The sequence below is a fragment of the Malaclemys terrapin genome, chromosome 3, assembly GCF_027887155.1.
Source record: "Malaclemys terrapin pileata isolate rMalTer1 chromosome 3, rMalTer1.hap1, whole genome shotgun sequence".
Taxonomy (NCBI): domain Eukaryota; kingdom Metazoa; phylum Chordata; order Testudines; family Emydidae; genus Malaclemys; species Malaclemys terrapin.
Genome location: NC_071507.1, coordinates 165,615,604 through 165,631,448, shown reverse-complemented (window position 1 = coordinate 165,631,448; position 15,845 = coordinate 165,615,604). Strand labels below are relative to the sequence as shown.

Sequence of the window (15,845 nt, the reverse complement as noted above, 5' to 3'; positions counted from 1 at the left end):
GTTGTTCTATTTTACAGTTATTTATTCCACGTCTGTTACCTTCTCTCAACACATCTGCTTTCCTAATTTATAAAGGACAAATCATGGGAAGGGTAAAAATAGGCATCCAGTTAAAGAAGAGTTTAATTTAACCATACTGACATATATTACTGTGCAAATTATAGAACCTTTCCACAATCAGTAAGATTTGTTTGCAATCTCCAGGTTGCTGCCTTGTTGGTAACTAGTAATGAACTATTCTATATGCTGTCTGAATTGATTGCTATTTGGCTGTGAGTCATTCTCTTCACAATTTTAAGTTTCCTATTGGTCTGCTTATCACTGTCATTCACACTTCCAAGGTAATGTATAGAATCAGAAAATGAATAAGACTTCCTGCTTACTCTGTGTATAGCTGTACAATATACTGTTGGGATTTAACTCCAGTATGGATATGGTAAATAAAAAAAAAAATCAAGTGACATCCATCAAGACTTCCGGGACAATCTATGAAGGAAAAGAAACTGCTATACAAGAGGCCATTGGGAGATGTCTGGGAACCCGACTGGTTTCGGGGTGTGAGGCAGCCAAACTAGCTGCTGGCATTTCCTTGTGGTGGATGTCCAGTGCAGGTACTCCATAGGGAAGGCATCCAGTGACCAGATAAATGGCTTAGTAAAGGACTTAAAAGAAGGTGCTGGATAAAGGAACAGAATGGTGGTCGGGGTTGGGGACTCCTATGATTGGTATGACAGGTAACCAACTCCCCCATTCTCAATGCCCACCTTAACCCTCCAATGAGGGGGGTGGATGGGAAGATCCAAGCCAAGCGTTGACTGAGGGGACCTGGATGGAAAATGAAAGGGGGCTGGTGAAAGCCCCACGTAACAATTTGAATAAACATGGATTTGCCTGCACTGTACACTTTATCGGCCGGGTAGTCCCAGACATCTATATAATAAAGTTGCGGCCTGATTAAAATCCATATCAAATGTTGCCTGTCCTTCTTTCAGTATACCAAAGAAGTGTTTCCAGTAGGGTCCCATAGGGATCGGTTCTTGGCCTATGTTATTTAACATTTTTTATCAGTAATCTGCAATAAATCATAAAATCATCACTGATAAAGTTTTCAGATGACACAAAAATTGAGGAAGAGGACAGGCATTAACTCAGAGTGATCTGAATCGCTTGATAAACTGAGCACAAGCAAGCAATATTTATTTTTAATAAGGCTAAATGTAAATGTGTACATCTAGGAACAAAGAATGTAGGCCATATTTACAGGATGAGGGATTCTATCCTGGGAAACAGTGATTCTGAAAAAGATTTGGGGGTCATGGGGGATAATCAGCTGAACATGAACTCCCATTGAATGTGATCTGTGAATGCATAAACAGGGGAATCCCAAGTAGGAAGAGAAAGGATATTTTACCTCTCTATTTGGCACTGGTGCGACTGCTCTTAGAATACTGTGTCCAGTTCTGATACACACAATTCAAGAAATATGGTGATAAATTGGAGCAAGTTCAGAGAACTATTTAATAATGGGCTCTTCAATGTAGTAGAGAACGGTATAACATGATCAAATGGCTGAAAGTTGAAGATAGACAAATTCAGACTGGAAATAAGTAGAACTGCACTTTAAACAGAGACCTATACAATCATATCTACCAACATTGCCACATGGTGCTATCTGAAATACTGCAGTATTTCCCTATAATTAGTACCTCAGATGATCACACTGGTCCCTTCTGGCCTTGGAATCTATGAATATCACATAATTACCACTGTGTGGTAACTGTTGGCAATGTTGCTTGTTTATTTATAACCACTATAGAGGGACATACGTGTAAATTAAATAATATGTTTGACAGAACAGTGGATCAGGTAACCACTCCCACAACCAAATCAATACACACAAATTTGCAAAAGCTAAAGCTCAAAATTTGGAATCTGCTCCATGGACCTTACGACGTGCAAAGATCCACCAGAATTTTCCAGTTATACATGTAAATCCAAAATTATTAAGCCCTAAATCCAAATAGTAGAGATTTGTATCAAATGTAAACTTAGTGTACCATGAGATAACAATGGGAAAGTTTATTGCTGCTTGTAGGTTGGTGTCCTCATATGTCAGTGCCCTCCTTTGGTCAGAAAGAGTGTTGCACAGAGTCTGTTTGGATCAGTGGGGCAATCAGTCTGCCTTTCTTGTCTGAATCTCTAGAGGCCTTCTTTGGAGGCAAGGACATTAGATTCTGTCCCACTGGGGTGTATGGATTTATAATAATTAATGGAGATATCCCATCTCCTAGAACTAGAAGGGACCTTGAAAGGTCATTGAGTCCAGCCCCCAGCCTTCACTAGCAGGACCAACAACTGATTTTGCCCTAGATCCTCAAGTGGCTCCCTCAAGGATTGAACTCACAACCCTGGGTTTAAGCAGGCCAATGCTCAAACCACTGAGCTATCCCTCCTGCCTGGTGGTGTTAGCTCATCCTTGTCCTCAAGAGGCGTAGAACTCCCTTTTGATCTTAAGTCTCTATTCAGAGGTAGGCCGGGGCACCCAGGCCCACCCTCTCCATAAGAGTTCATCAATTTTCATTCAGAATCAATTTTCAGCAATTCTGCTGTGCCCTGCTCTATCCTACCTCCCTTAATTCTGTAGAGTTCTGCAGCCTATGGTTCTGATCATCCCTTCTCTGGGGTGGTGCCTTGCTGGACCTTCTTTCTCTAGACTGCTTGCTACTCTGGCAGCCACCTCACTCCTAACACTCTGCTCCCTCAGCTCTTTTATTCTCCTCGGTGCTGTGAGGCTGCCAGTCAGCATTGGCCGGTAGTCCCTGAATTAACTTCTTGGTTGCCAGAACAGCATGAGGTTATATTCCCCACGACACTGCTTAATAATAGATATTTTAGTCAAGTAAAATACAAGCGGTTCTTATCTGAAATAAGTGAAATGATTTTATACTAACTCTATTAACTCTATTGTATACAATTATAAAATACTGTATGGAATGAGAAATAACATTTAAACTTTTGACACATGTGCATAACATAAGATTTACATTATGTTTTAAATGCTTGCTAAACTTCCCTTTATCTCTGTTCATCCCTATTAACCACACACACAGACCCAATAAAATGAAAGGAATAGATGTAAAACACCAATGAATAACTACAAGAAAAGATAATTCTGAAGTTTAGAAGTAATAATAACTGAAATTTACTTTATATAGTACCTCTCATCTAAAGATCCCATTGCTCTCATTTCTACAAACCATATCTTCATATCAAGTGAAGCACAAAAAACCTTTTCCTCAAACAGGTCAAAAACACTGTATTAGTCAACCGCCCAATGCTATACATTATTTTTTCTATTAACCTGAATTTTCTGGTTATAATTTTCTGTTCTATTAATTTTAATAGCTAGCTATTGAGAGCTGAAGTACAACTTGGGGAGCCCAAATAGGCTTAGAGACTTCAAAGAGCTACTTAGGAATGGATCCAGTGCAATCTGTCATCTCCTATAAAAAAAGCTGCAGGATGGGACTTACACATAAACACACTCACATTCTCTCTCACTGTCACACATGGACACACACTCAAACACACAATATTAGAGTTTATAGCCATACATGTCTGTGGGGTTTTTTCACTTTGTTTGTTTTCCTTAAAGGGAAATTTAATGCAAAAAATTATATTAATGAAATGTTACAGTTATGAATTTAAAACACAACATTCAGGAAATGAAAATGTTAAATTAGCCTTAATGCCAGCATGTTACCCATGTTGCATATACCGTAATTCATTTAGAGAACATCAGAAACCCAGGGCCACGTGCATAATATGTAACACCCAGTTTGTGCATGCAAATATCTGTTTTGTGAACAAAATCACAGTAACCGCAAATGCAAATTAGGCACATATAGGGCATGGCTCTGGGTTGCTGATGTCTTTAAAATGAGGCATGATTTTATATATACATATATATATTACATTTAATAATCCAATTAGTAATCACAAATACCATGTACAATATGAATATGATAACGCTGTTATGAGAATCCTAGCTTCTTCCATAGTTTTTACATTTAATAGCTTGAATTGCAAGAAGTTCACAAGTATAGTTCCAACATCGTCTTTAAGGCTTAATGGTGTAATGACCAAGGCCCCAAAATTATGAGTTATTATTATTTAAGAATTGCCCAGCCATCTGGGATTATTCAGAAAAACCATAAGACAAAGGGCTGACAGAATAAAAACTCAATGTCTTATGACAAAGTGTCTTCAGACTTTTCAAACAGTCTGAGGAAACTCAGAGTTTCTGTAGCCTTTCACAAGAGTGTACTCTTGGTGCAGCCAAAGACATTTCCCTTTTTCCCTGTCTGTGAATGAATGAATTAAAAGATAAATTTCAAATATTATGATACTATATTATGTTGCCAGATACAACAGCGGGAAAAATAGAGAACTAGATCAAGTGAACTGTGGTTAAATGAAGTTTATATATGTAAAAGGAAAGTTGACTGTAAGTGATATAGTAAACTTTAATGACAGGTTTACCTCATGGGCAATCCTGTTAAGGAAAGAGGGAGGTTGTGTTCATACTGATTTCTTTTAGGTTAGTGACAACGTGAAGAAGGAAGGCTAATAGTTGCAATCAAGCATGTTTAGGCTATCAATTTAGTGAAATATGCCTGTGCTGAAAGAGGTAGTAAATAAAAGGAACGGAAAACAAATGTGTTACGAAGACACTTGATCACAGAAGGGAATAATCAGAAATGTAACTGTTTGATCAATAATGCACAAGGTCCTATTGTTGTTAAAACAAGGAGAACAGAAATGGAAAATTTATACAGCTATTCTGGCTTCTTGGAGAATAATTCTTGAAGGGGCTTTGCATTGTGTAATGGACTGTTAAAAGTTTAAAGAGCATCAAAGAATGTGGAAGAGTTCTGCATATTAATTTTTTTAAGGGTAAATGGGATGACCTGGGTAATTAAAGGCCTGTCAGCCTGATATCGATCTTGGGCAAGATAACGGAGTGCCAGTTAAGGGACTCAGTAAAGAATTAAAGGAGGATAATGTAATTAATGTAAATCAACATGGGTTTATGGAAAATAGATCCTGTCAAACTAACTTGATATCTTTTTGAGAAGAATACAAGTTCAGTTAATAAAAGTAATGGTGTTGAGGTAATATAATTAGACTTCTGAAATGTATTTGCTATGGTACTACAGAACATTTTGATTAAAAAACTAGAACACTATAAAACTAACATTTCATAGATTAAATGGATTAAAAACTGGCTAATTGATAGTTCTCAAAATATAATTATCAACAGGGAATTGCCATTAAGCAGGTATGTTTCCAGTCAGGACCGAGAGGGATCAGTTCTTGGCCGTCACTATTTAACATTTTTATCAGTGACCTGGAAGAAAACATAAAATCATCACTGATAAAGTTTGCAGGTGACACAAAAATTGGGGGAGTAGTAAATAAAGAAGAAGATAGACCACTGATTTAGAGTGATTGGGATCACTTCGTATATAGGGCACAAACAAAAAATATTTCCTTTTAATATGATTAAATATAAATGTATACATCTAGGAACAAAGGACGTAGGCCATACTTACAGGATGGGGGATTCTATCCTGGGAAGCAGTGACTCTGAAGAAGATTTGGGGGTTTTGGTGGATAATTGGCTAAACATGAGTTCCCAGTGTGATGTTATGGCCTAAAGAACTAATGCAATGACTGAAAGCATAAACAGGGGAATCTCAAGTAGGACTAGAGAGGTTATTTTACCTCTCTATTTGGCACTGCTGCTGGAATACCGTGTCCAGTTCTGGTGTCCACAAGTCAAGAAAGATGTTGATAAATTGGAGAGGGTTCAGAGAAGAGCATGAGAATGATTAAAGGATTAGAAAATATGCCTTATCATGATAGACTGCTCAATCTATTTAGCTTAACAAAGAAAAGGTTAAAGGGTGACATGATTACAGTGTATAAATACTAATATGGGGAACAAATATTTAATAATGGGATCTTCAATCTAACAGGGAAAGATCTGACATGATGCAATTGCTGGAAGTTGAAGCTAGAGAAATTTTGACTGGTAATAATGTGTCATTTTTTTTAATGGTGAGAGTAATTAACCATTGGAACAATTTACCAAGGGATTTTCCATCACTGATAATTTTTAAATAAAAATTCCTCCCCAAAAGATATGCTGTGGGAATCATTTTAGGAAGTTCAGTAGTCTAGGTTATACAAGAGGTCAAACTAGATTATCACAATTCTCCCTTCTGGCCTTGGAATCTATGACTCTATAGTATATCCACTTTAAACTGTGCATCTAAACAGCTTGAAAAATGTTGCTGGAGAAACTGCAACTTGAGCAAACATGGTGTGCAAAGTTGGCCAAGAGATGCAATGCAGAGGGGCCCACAGAAAGCAACTGGTGATAAGATGCCAACTAGAGCAAATCAGACAGTATTTGAAGTATACTCCAAGACTTTAGGCCATAGCTATTGGTACAAACTTGTCTTACACAAGCTGGTATGACAGGATGTGTTGAACAAAGTGACTAGACAATTCCAGCCCCAGTTGCAAGAACTCAAAGGTGATTCCCTGATTGGCTGGTGAGAGAGGACAACTCTTACTTGGATGTACATTTCAAATTTTTAGCAGAGTTTTGGGTCACTATGCAGGGCCAGTCCAGGGTTTTTGCCACCCCAAGCAGCGGAAAAAAAAATAAAAAAAAAAATTAAAAAGCCGCGATCGGCTCCACCGCGCCACTTTCTTCTTCTGCAGCAATTCGGCGGCAGGTCCTTCCCTCTGAGAGGGACCAAAGGACCTGCCGCCGAAGAGCCCGACGTGCCGCCCCTTTCCCTTGGCTGCCCCAAGCACCTGCTTGCTGGGCTGGTGCCCGGAGCAGGCCCTGTCACTATGTGATTGGTCCACATCAGCAACTTCAAGAAGAGGAACCAAGTTGGCTTGGCCAGTCACCTTTAGCACATTCTATGACTGTTTCCTGAAAGCTGAAGACACCTGGAAGGGAGAAGACTGAGGTCCTGGACTGGATATCTAGGAGTCCTCCTGGTGATATCAACTGCCTATCTTGGATAGGCACCTTTAACTGTGTCTATTTTCTAGCAATTTGGGAAAAGAGGAGTCATGTCCCTTCTGTGCTCCACCTGTGTTGCAGTGTTATCGTCTGCTGTGAACAGTAACTGAGCTGAAATTGGAGGTCTGAGCAAAGATCTGACTTGCTCTTGGGGACTACCCAAATCAGCCAATTGACTCCTTCCTGAAACTGGATACCTAATTATTAAGGAAGTCTACGTGCTTATATACATGCTTGTGTGCGTGCTTAAAGATTGTCATAGAATTACAGTATGTGTCCTTGTTTTGTAACGGGTTCCAATCAAGATTGTTGTAAAGTGGCTTTGAAACTCAAAGTTACTGTTATAAACTAAAATTTTGAAACCCTGTCTACTATATATATTTTGAAACCCTATATGTCTACTATAATCACTGGTTTCATGCTGCCTTGCAAGGTCTAAGTGTATACACACATAACATGAGACCAAGTATGCAAGCCTCTTGAACTGTACTCAGTCTGCACAAAAACAACAAGGAGTGTGGTGGCACCTTAAAGACTAACAGATTTATTTGGGCATAAGCTTTCGTGGGTAAAAACATCACTTCTTCAGATGCATAGAGTGAAAGTTACAGATGCAGGCATTATATACTGACACATGGAGAGCAGGGAGTTACTTCGCAAGTGGAGAACCAGCACTGACAGGGCCAATTCAATCAGGGTGGATGTAGTCCACTCCCAATAATAGATGAGGAGGTGTCAATTCCAGGAGAGGAAAAGCTGCTTCTGTAATGAGCCAGCCACTCCCAGTCCCTATTCAAGCCCAGATTAATGGTGTTGAATTTGCAAATGAATTTTAGTTCTGCTGTTTCTCTTTGAAGTCTGTTTCTGAAGTTTTTTTGTTCAGTGATAGTGACTTTTAAATCTGTAATAGAATGACCAGGGAGACTGAAGTGTTCACTTACTGGCTTATGTATGTTACCATTCCTGATGTCCGATTTGTGTCCATTTATTCTTTTGCGGAGGGACTGTCCAGTTTGGCCAATGTACATGGCAGAAGGGCATTGCTGGCACATGATGGCATATATAACATTAGTGGTTGTGCAGGTGAATGAGCCCTTGATGGTGTGGCTGAGGTGGTTGGGTCCTCTGATGGTGTCGCCAGAGTACATATGGGGACAGAGTAGGCAACAAGGTTTGCTACAGGGATTGGTTCCTGGGTTGGTGTTTCTGTGGTGTGGTGTGTAGTTGCTGGTGAGTATTTGCTTCAGGTTGGAGGGTTGTCTGTAAGCGAGGACTGGCCTGCCTCCCAAGGTCTGTGAGAGTGAGGGATCATTTTCCAGGATACGTTGTAGATCGTGGATAAGGCGCTGGAGAGATTTTAGCTGGGGGCTGTATGTGATGGCCAGTGGTGTTCTGTTATTGTCCTTGTTGGGCCTGTCCTGTAGTAGGTGATTTCTGGGTACCCGTCTTGCTCTGTCAATCTGTTTCCTCACTTCCCCAGGTGGGTATTGTAGTTTTACGAATGCTTGATAAAGATCTTGTAGGTGTTTGTCTCTGTCTGAGGGGTTGGAGCAAATTCGGTTGTATCTTAGAGCTTGGCTGTAGACAATGGATCGTGTGATGTGTCTTGGATGGAAGCTGGAGGCATGTAGGTACGTATAGCGGTCAGTAGGTTTCCGGTATAGGGTGGTGTTTATGTGACCATCACTTATTTGCACTGTAGTGTCCAGGAAGTGGATCTCTTGTGTGGACTGGTCCAGGCTGAGGTTGATGGTGGGGTGGAAATTGTTGAAGTCCAGGTGGAATTCTTCAAGGGTCTCCTTTCCGTGGGTTCATATGATGAAGATGTCATCAATGTAGCGCAAGTAGAGGAGGGGCACTAGGGGACGAGAGCTGAGGAAGCGTTGTTCTAAGTCAGCCATAAAAATGTTTGCATACTGTGGGGCCATGCGGGTACCCATAGCAGTGCCACTGACTTGAAGGTATAATTTGTCCCCAAATCTGAAGTAGTTGTGGGTGAGGACAAAGTCACAAAGCTCAGCCACCAGACCTGCTGTGGCTTCATCAGGGATACTGTTCAGTCTGCACAATTTGTCATAAATGAAGGAATTATGTTCATCTCCTGGGTCTGATATAATTCATTGGGAAGTGGGTTAAAAAGGGTGGACTATGATAGAGCCATTGGGAAGGAGACCTTGTGAAATGGCATGTAAATAATTGACAAAATTGTCTTATGTTTTAGCTTTGGATTGTGTTTCCTCTGTGTTAGCAACACCAGAGTTGATAACCAACTGGCACAAGTAAAGCCCTATTCTGAGGGACCCTTACTCAAAAATCTTAAAGTCACCTTCCCAGGATAGTAATCAAGTAATATTTTCTATGATGGTGTGTTATTTTATTCTTAAAATCTGGATGGTTATTGTACTGGCCAATTTTCAAGTTTATGTTAGAAACAGTATACTCTGATACTATTTTTTGTCTTCAGATGTCCTATACTATTAGTAACTGTTATTAAGGATAGTTTTTAAAACTCTGTACATTGAAATTCAACTGTTGAGCCTTTTTTCTTTAGGTAAGCAATCAAAATTCCAAGAACCCTAAGAAAGTTGGTACAGTTGAGAACTTTGCGTAACTTTGTTGTATACCCTATATTTCTTATATCTGTCTCCAGATCAGAATCCACTGTGCATATAATGGAGTTATTATAGCTTATGGGTACAAAATAAATATTAAATTATTTACAAATATTTCACATTATAGACACATGGCATCCATAATTGTCAAGTTAAGAGCACATATGTTGAACTGGGTGATACTTTTTAGGTCAGTATGCTGTGTAGGTGATGGCTATGACTAGAACTGGCTAAGAAACCAAATTTCTGTTTGTTGGTAAGTTTTGAGTTTTCAGAATATTTTTCTATCTGAATCAGGATAAAATGCTAAAAATCTTGAACAATTTAGAAATCCCACAATATTTGAGCTTTTAAACACCAAAAATGATGTTTCTGAAATAAAATATAATCCATGGGATTCCCTGCAGCTGAGTGAAATTGACATGATTCTTGTCAGTTTCACTGCTGCCCCACACTGCATAGCAGTGTGAAACTGACCAGGGTCTGCACCTGGAGCTATGGAGATACAGAGCCAGGTCAGTTTCAGGGTTTAGCACAACCCAGCATAAATAGTGAGGTGGTATAACCCCAGAGCCATAAATCTTGGAAGCTCATCCCAGGACTTCCAGCTCCTGGTTCAGTGACAAAGAGCCTGGAAGCCCTGAGAGCATGGTGGGGTGCCCCAGAACTGTGGACTCTGGAAGCCCACAGTTTTGACTCTAAGGCAGTCTGCATGGTGTGTTACTGCAGCGCAAGGTGGGTGAGCTGGCAGGAAAACAGGCATGCTTTGAAACATGTCTGTGTTCTGTCAGAAGAGTCATCAAAATTAATAATTTTCCTTGAAACATTTAGCATTTGACAAATCAGCATTTTCTGACAGAAAAATGTTCCCTCAGAAGATTTTCAACCAGCTCTAGCTATGACCCATATTGGAAAGACGGCTCAGGAAAGTAAGATGTATACAGTAAGTGCATAGCTGGTAGGGTTTGAATTAAAGTACAGTCTACATTCTTATTCAATAGATTCAGTCCCTCTTTGGGTTCAGAGTAATACACAAAAGTTTTATTTGGGTTTTTTTTACCTCTTTCAGTAGAAGAGAGCATGGAGGGTGCTCAGGCAATATTCTTTATGAATTTATTACACTCTTGCTTCTTGTACCTCAGCTTAATTTCTGCTGAAGCACAGGCCAGAGTTCTGCCTGTTCAGAACTTTTCAGAAAATATTACAAGGCTTTACATGGAGTTACACCTCAGGGCTATTGTATGTAAAAGCCTGATAAATAGATGTTAACCGCTTCCAGTCAATTTCAAAAACGGAGTACCATACGCTTTCTTAGAAAAGACGTTTAATGCACACAGAACACACTTTAAATAGTATAAAATATTGTAAGTAGTATTTGGACTAATATGAATAACTTAAACAAAGCTATTAGACACAAAACTACTGATGTTTCTTATATAGACTTTCCCCCTTTTGTTTCTCTCACAAACATGCAAATATAAGGTTTCACCATAACATCTTCTATACTTTAGCACACACATCAAAACACATTGAGAAAGATCAGAGGGGAAAGATGATTTCTCGGTCTTTATAGTTGTGACCATAATGTGTAGCGTGTGACACATTGACTCTTCAGAGCTTGAGAAATGTTAGCGTCTCAGTCCTTTCAAACACGTCAGAATCCTTCAGCAAACAAGTCTGGGGATCTCCACAGCTAGCAACATTCCAGCACCGTTACAAGTGAAACAGAAGCCTGTAGCCTGTATCCACCGTGGTACAGGTATTGGGACCCAGCCCTCATAGCAAACACAATTCTTGTTTTTAACTCCCTTATTTATGACCTGCCTCCTTGATCTCTGATTGGCTCAGCATTCAGAGGATGACTGGAGTATGACTTGCCAGGCAGGTTGCCCTCAATGAAAAATTCCTATTGAGCTTCAGAGCAGCTACTGGTCATGTCTGTTGACTACCACATCCAGTGCTGGAAATTTCTGGGTCTTTCAAAATGAGTTACCCTGGCCTGCTCTCTGTGTGTGGCAAAGACACAGAGTATTGAGCTAAGATCAATGTCTCCTCCCCACTGTTTTTCCCCCCTCTCCTCTAGAAACAAAATCAAATGCTGCAGTATAGAACATGTGGATTACATTAGACCTGCAGAACCAACAGAGCCAAGACATAGTGAGATGGATTCTATTTTTTAAATTGTTCATCACCAACAGAATTGTTGCTGACCAAATTTCAGTAAGTTATACTGCATCTTACTGATGGCAAAAGGTTGCAAAAGTGTCAGTGAGAGCCTAATAGGGCTATAGAATACGATAATAAAATATGGAGATATACCTATCTCATAGAACTGGAAGGGACCCTGAAAGGTCATCGAGTCCAGCTCCCTGCCTTCACTAGCAGGACCAAGTACTGATTTTTGCCCCAGATCCCTAAGTGGCCCCCTCAAGGATTGAACTCACAACCCTGGGTTTAGGAGGCCAATGTTCTAACCACTGAGACTTCTATTCATGAAAAGAATCATGAGACTCAGAGACTTCTATTCATGAAAAGAATCAAGAACTGATATTCAGATCACAGGCTGAGTTTGTAGGCCTGGCAGGGAGAAGAAAGAACATTTCTTTGCTTATAAACTGAGTACATTTATTTTGGAAATTAGTGAGAGACAATAACCATGATACCACATAATAATTTTTTTACAGAGTCAGTTTTTAGAATAGAATTGTACTTTAAACAAACAAATGTTTTAGTAATTTTAGGATTGGTGAAAGACACTGGGGACACTGAAGTCCTCCACCTATCCACACAACAAGTACAAAGTAAGTAGAAGCAGCCAATGTGCCTCATTCCTGCTTGGAAGGGATCACCTGAAATGTTGAGACAGGAAATCAGTCTTCCTGCTCATACAGTTCTTGACATTATAGAGACTACCACCAAGGATGCTTATTAATGCCATTTCATCTGATTTAGACCACTAAACAGGCAGCAACTGACAACAATTTTTATTACTACTGTTCTCAGCCAGTTCTTCAATTGTCGGAGTCCCTCCATATTTTTGTATTAATGTTACTAATTAAAAACATCCAGTATTATCTGTAGGCTCATAGAATTGTTATAGTTTCACTGAAAAGTAATTATCCAAAAGCTTTACTTCCAAGGATGATAAAATGTGTGCCACCTGAATTACAGCAAACAACATAATTGCACTTAACGGATTAAAAAAAATGCAGATGAGTGAAGTACCTAAAGAGAAATTGAGGACATAAGAAAACACACTGTGAAATGTTGATTTACAAAACCCCATGGAGTAGGAATGCATGCTGACATGATCTATGCAAAGGGCATTTTAAACTCAGCTCAAAGACATATTTTTAAAAGGTGGTACATGGGAAGAAGCAATAGCAGTAGGGGTCAGCAGTGACTTACTCCAAGGCCACTGACCTCTTACTGGAGTAAGACTGGAGACCATTAGACAGCAATGTCACCTTTTGGCATTTCACAGAGTATATGTATATACAGATTCCATTCAAACTATTTCATTTAGCTTTCATAAGAGAATGCCAAAGGGAAAAAAATTAGTAAGAGCAATTTAACAGCTGTATTTCTCAGGTTTCCATATAAAAGAATGAAAGAAAAAGGAAGGTCAGGACAGGAAAAATCACAACTCAGGGAAGGGAGATAAAACCCTGGGGTAAAGCAGAAAGCACAGTGTTATCAGTATAACTTACATGCCTTGTATCATTTGTGTTGCATTAAACAAGGTACAAAAGCTTAGTAAAAGCAGCAATATAGAATAAACTAAGAGGTTGGAATAATTAGTAAATTTCGTGCTGTATCATTATGTGGCATGAAACTGAGTTGTAGGAAATGGCATGTAAAACTACACTATTGCTCTTTTAATTTGCAAGTTCCTATGTTTTTTAAATAGCAGCAGCACTTTCATGACTTGCCTTTGACATTATCATAGATGTGGTAAGTAACTTATTTCAGGCATACTTTTCCTCTGTTAGACAGTCTGGCTGCATATTACATGTAATTAAAATCTGCTCTGAAGTTTTTATAACCCTCTAATTTGGACACCAATCAGACATAGGTAGCAAACAGAGGGCAGCAAATGGAAGTTTAAGGGAGGGAGGGGACGAGAGAGAGAGAGAGAGCCCCTGCTGAAGAAGGAGCGAGCACTAATTCTTTGGGGGAGTGAGCTTGTTTGTCTGTTTTGTTTTTTCTTTGATTTGCTTGCAGTATGATCTGTTGGGGATTGCATGTTTGGGGACTGTATGGGAGTGGACGCTAGAGGCCTACTAGCTGCTAGCTGACTGCTCTAACCAGAATAAGAGGTGGATGAAGCTTGTTTTAAACAACTAACAAAAATCATCGAAAGCACAAGACGTCACAGTGATGGGGGACTTCAAGACCCAGACACCTATTGAGAAAAGAATACAGCAGAGCACAAATTATCCAACAATTTTTTGGAATGCAACTTTTTTTATTAATGAAGGTGGAGAAAGTGACTAGGGAGTGTCTGTTCTAGATTTGATTGTGACAAATCTAGGGTGTAACTGGTTGAGAATTTGAAGGTGGAAGGCAGCTTGTTGAAACTGGTCATGGAATGATAGAATTCATAATTCTAAGGAATGGTAGGAGGGAAAACAGCAGAATAAAGTCAATGCAGTTCACGAAAGCAGAAACTCAGAGAATTGGAGAAAAGATCCCATAGAAAGCAAATCTAAGGGAAAAGAGTTCAGGAGCGTTGGCAGTTTTTTAAAGAGACGTTATCAGTCCCACATGACATTTTGATAAGTAAGCTGGAGAAATGTGGGCTCAGCGGAACTACCATTAGGTGGATAATTAATTGGTTAAATAATCATGAACAACTATTAATGGAATGATGTCAGATTGGAGGGAGGTCTCACATGCTGTTCCACAAGGATCTGCATCTGGTGTTGTTTAGCATCTTTATTAATGACCTGGATGTAGGAATAGAGAGCATACTGATCAAATCTGCAGATGAGACAAAGCTATGGGGAGTTGCCAAAATATTGGAGGATCAAGCTAATCTTTAGAGAGATCTTGATAAATTGGAGACCTCGGCTATAGACAACAAAATGAAATTCAACAAAGACAAATGTAAGGTGTTACACTTAGGGAAGAAAAAACAAATTCAGAAATACAGAATAGGGGATGACTGGCTTGGCAATAGCACTGCTGAAAAGGATCTGGGAGTTGTGGTAGATCCAACCTCAACATGAGTCAGCAATGTGATGCTGTTGCCAAAAAAAAATAAAAAAAAAAATAAAAAAAAAGCCAAGACAGTTTTGGGTTGCATTAATGTGCAAGACACAGGAGAGGATAGTACCGCTCTACTTGATGCTGGTTAAGCCTCAGTTGGAGTACTATGTCCAATTTTGGTCACCAACATATAGAAAGGATATAGAGAAACTGTCAAGGACCCAGAGGTGAGTGACAAAGATAATCAAATGCAAACCATATGAGCAAAGGCTGAAGGAACTGGGTATGTTTAGTCTAGAAAAGAGGATATTAAGAGGGACATGAAAGCGGTCTTCAGATACTTGAAAGGCTGCCATAAAAAAGATGGAGACAAGTTGTTCTCTCTTGCCACAGAGGGCAGGACAAGAGGCAATAGTTTAAAATCACAACACAGCAGATTTAGATTAAATCTCAGGAAAGACTTCCTAACTGTAAGAACAGTAGGATAATGGAACCGATTGCTTAGAGAGGTCATGGAAGTTCCTTCACTGGAGGTTTTCAAAATGAGGCTGAACTATCTGTCTTGGATAGTTTAGAAGACACAACAAATCCTGCATCTTGGCAAGGGGGTAGACTAGATGACCCTTGCAGTACCTTCTACCCTATGGTCTAGTACTCTATGATTAAGGGCACAAGAGTAAACTAACCCAAGGTATAGGAAAGACAGAAAATATGGTAAGAGATCACACTGGCTTACCCTGAAGCTCGTCAATAACCTGAATCTAAGAAAATAACCATACAAATAATAAAAACTAGATCAAATTATGAACAATAAATATAAAAAACAACAAAACCATGTAAGGACAAAAGCGAAAAGGCTAAGGCACAAAATGAAATTAAGCTAGCTGGGGACATAGTGAGAAATATGAAAACAT

At 39.4% G+C, this 15,845-nt stretch overlaps 1 protein-coding gene across 1 annotated transcript in view; it reads right to left on the bottom strand.

The window, feature by feature from the left end:
• CSMD1 (CUB and Sushi multiple domains 1) overlaps positions 1-15,845 on the bottom strand; it is a 1,946,356-nt gene that overhangs the window by 1,339,227 nt on the left and 591,284 nt on the right. The window lies entirely within an intron of this gene.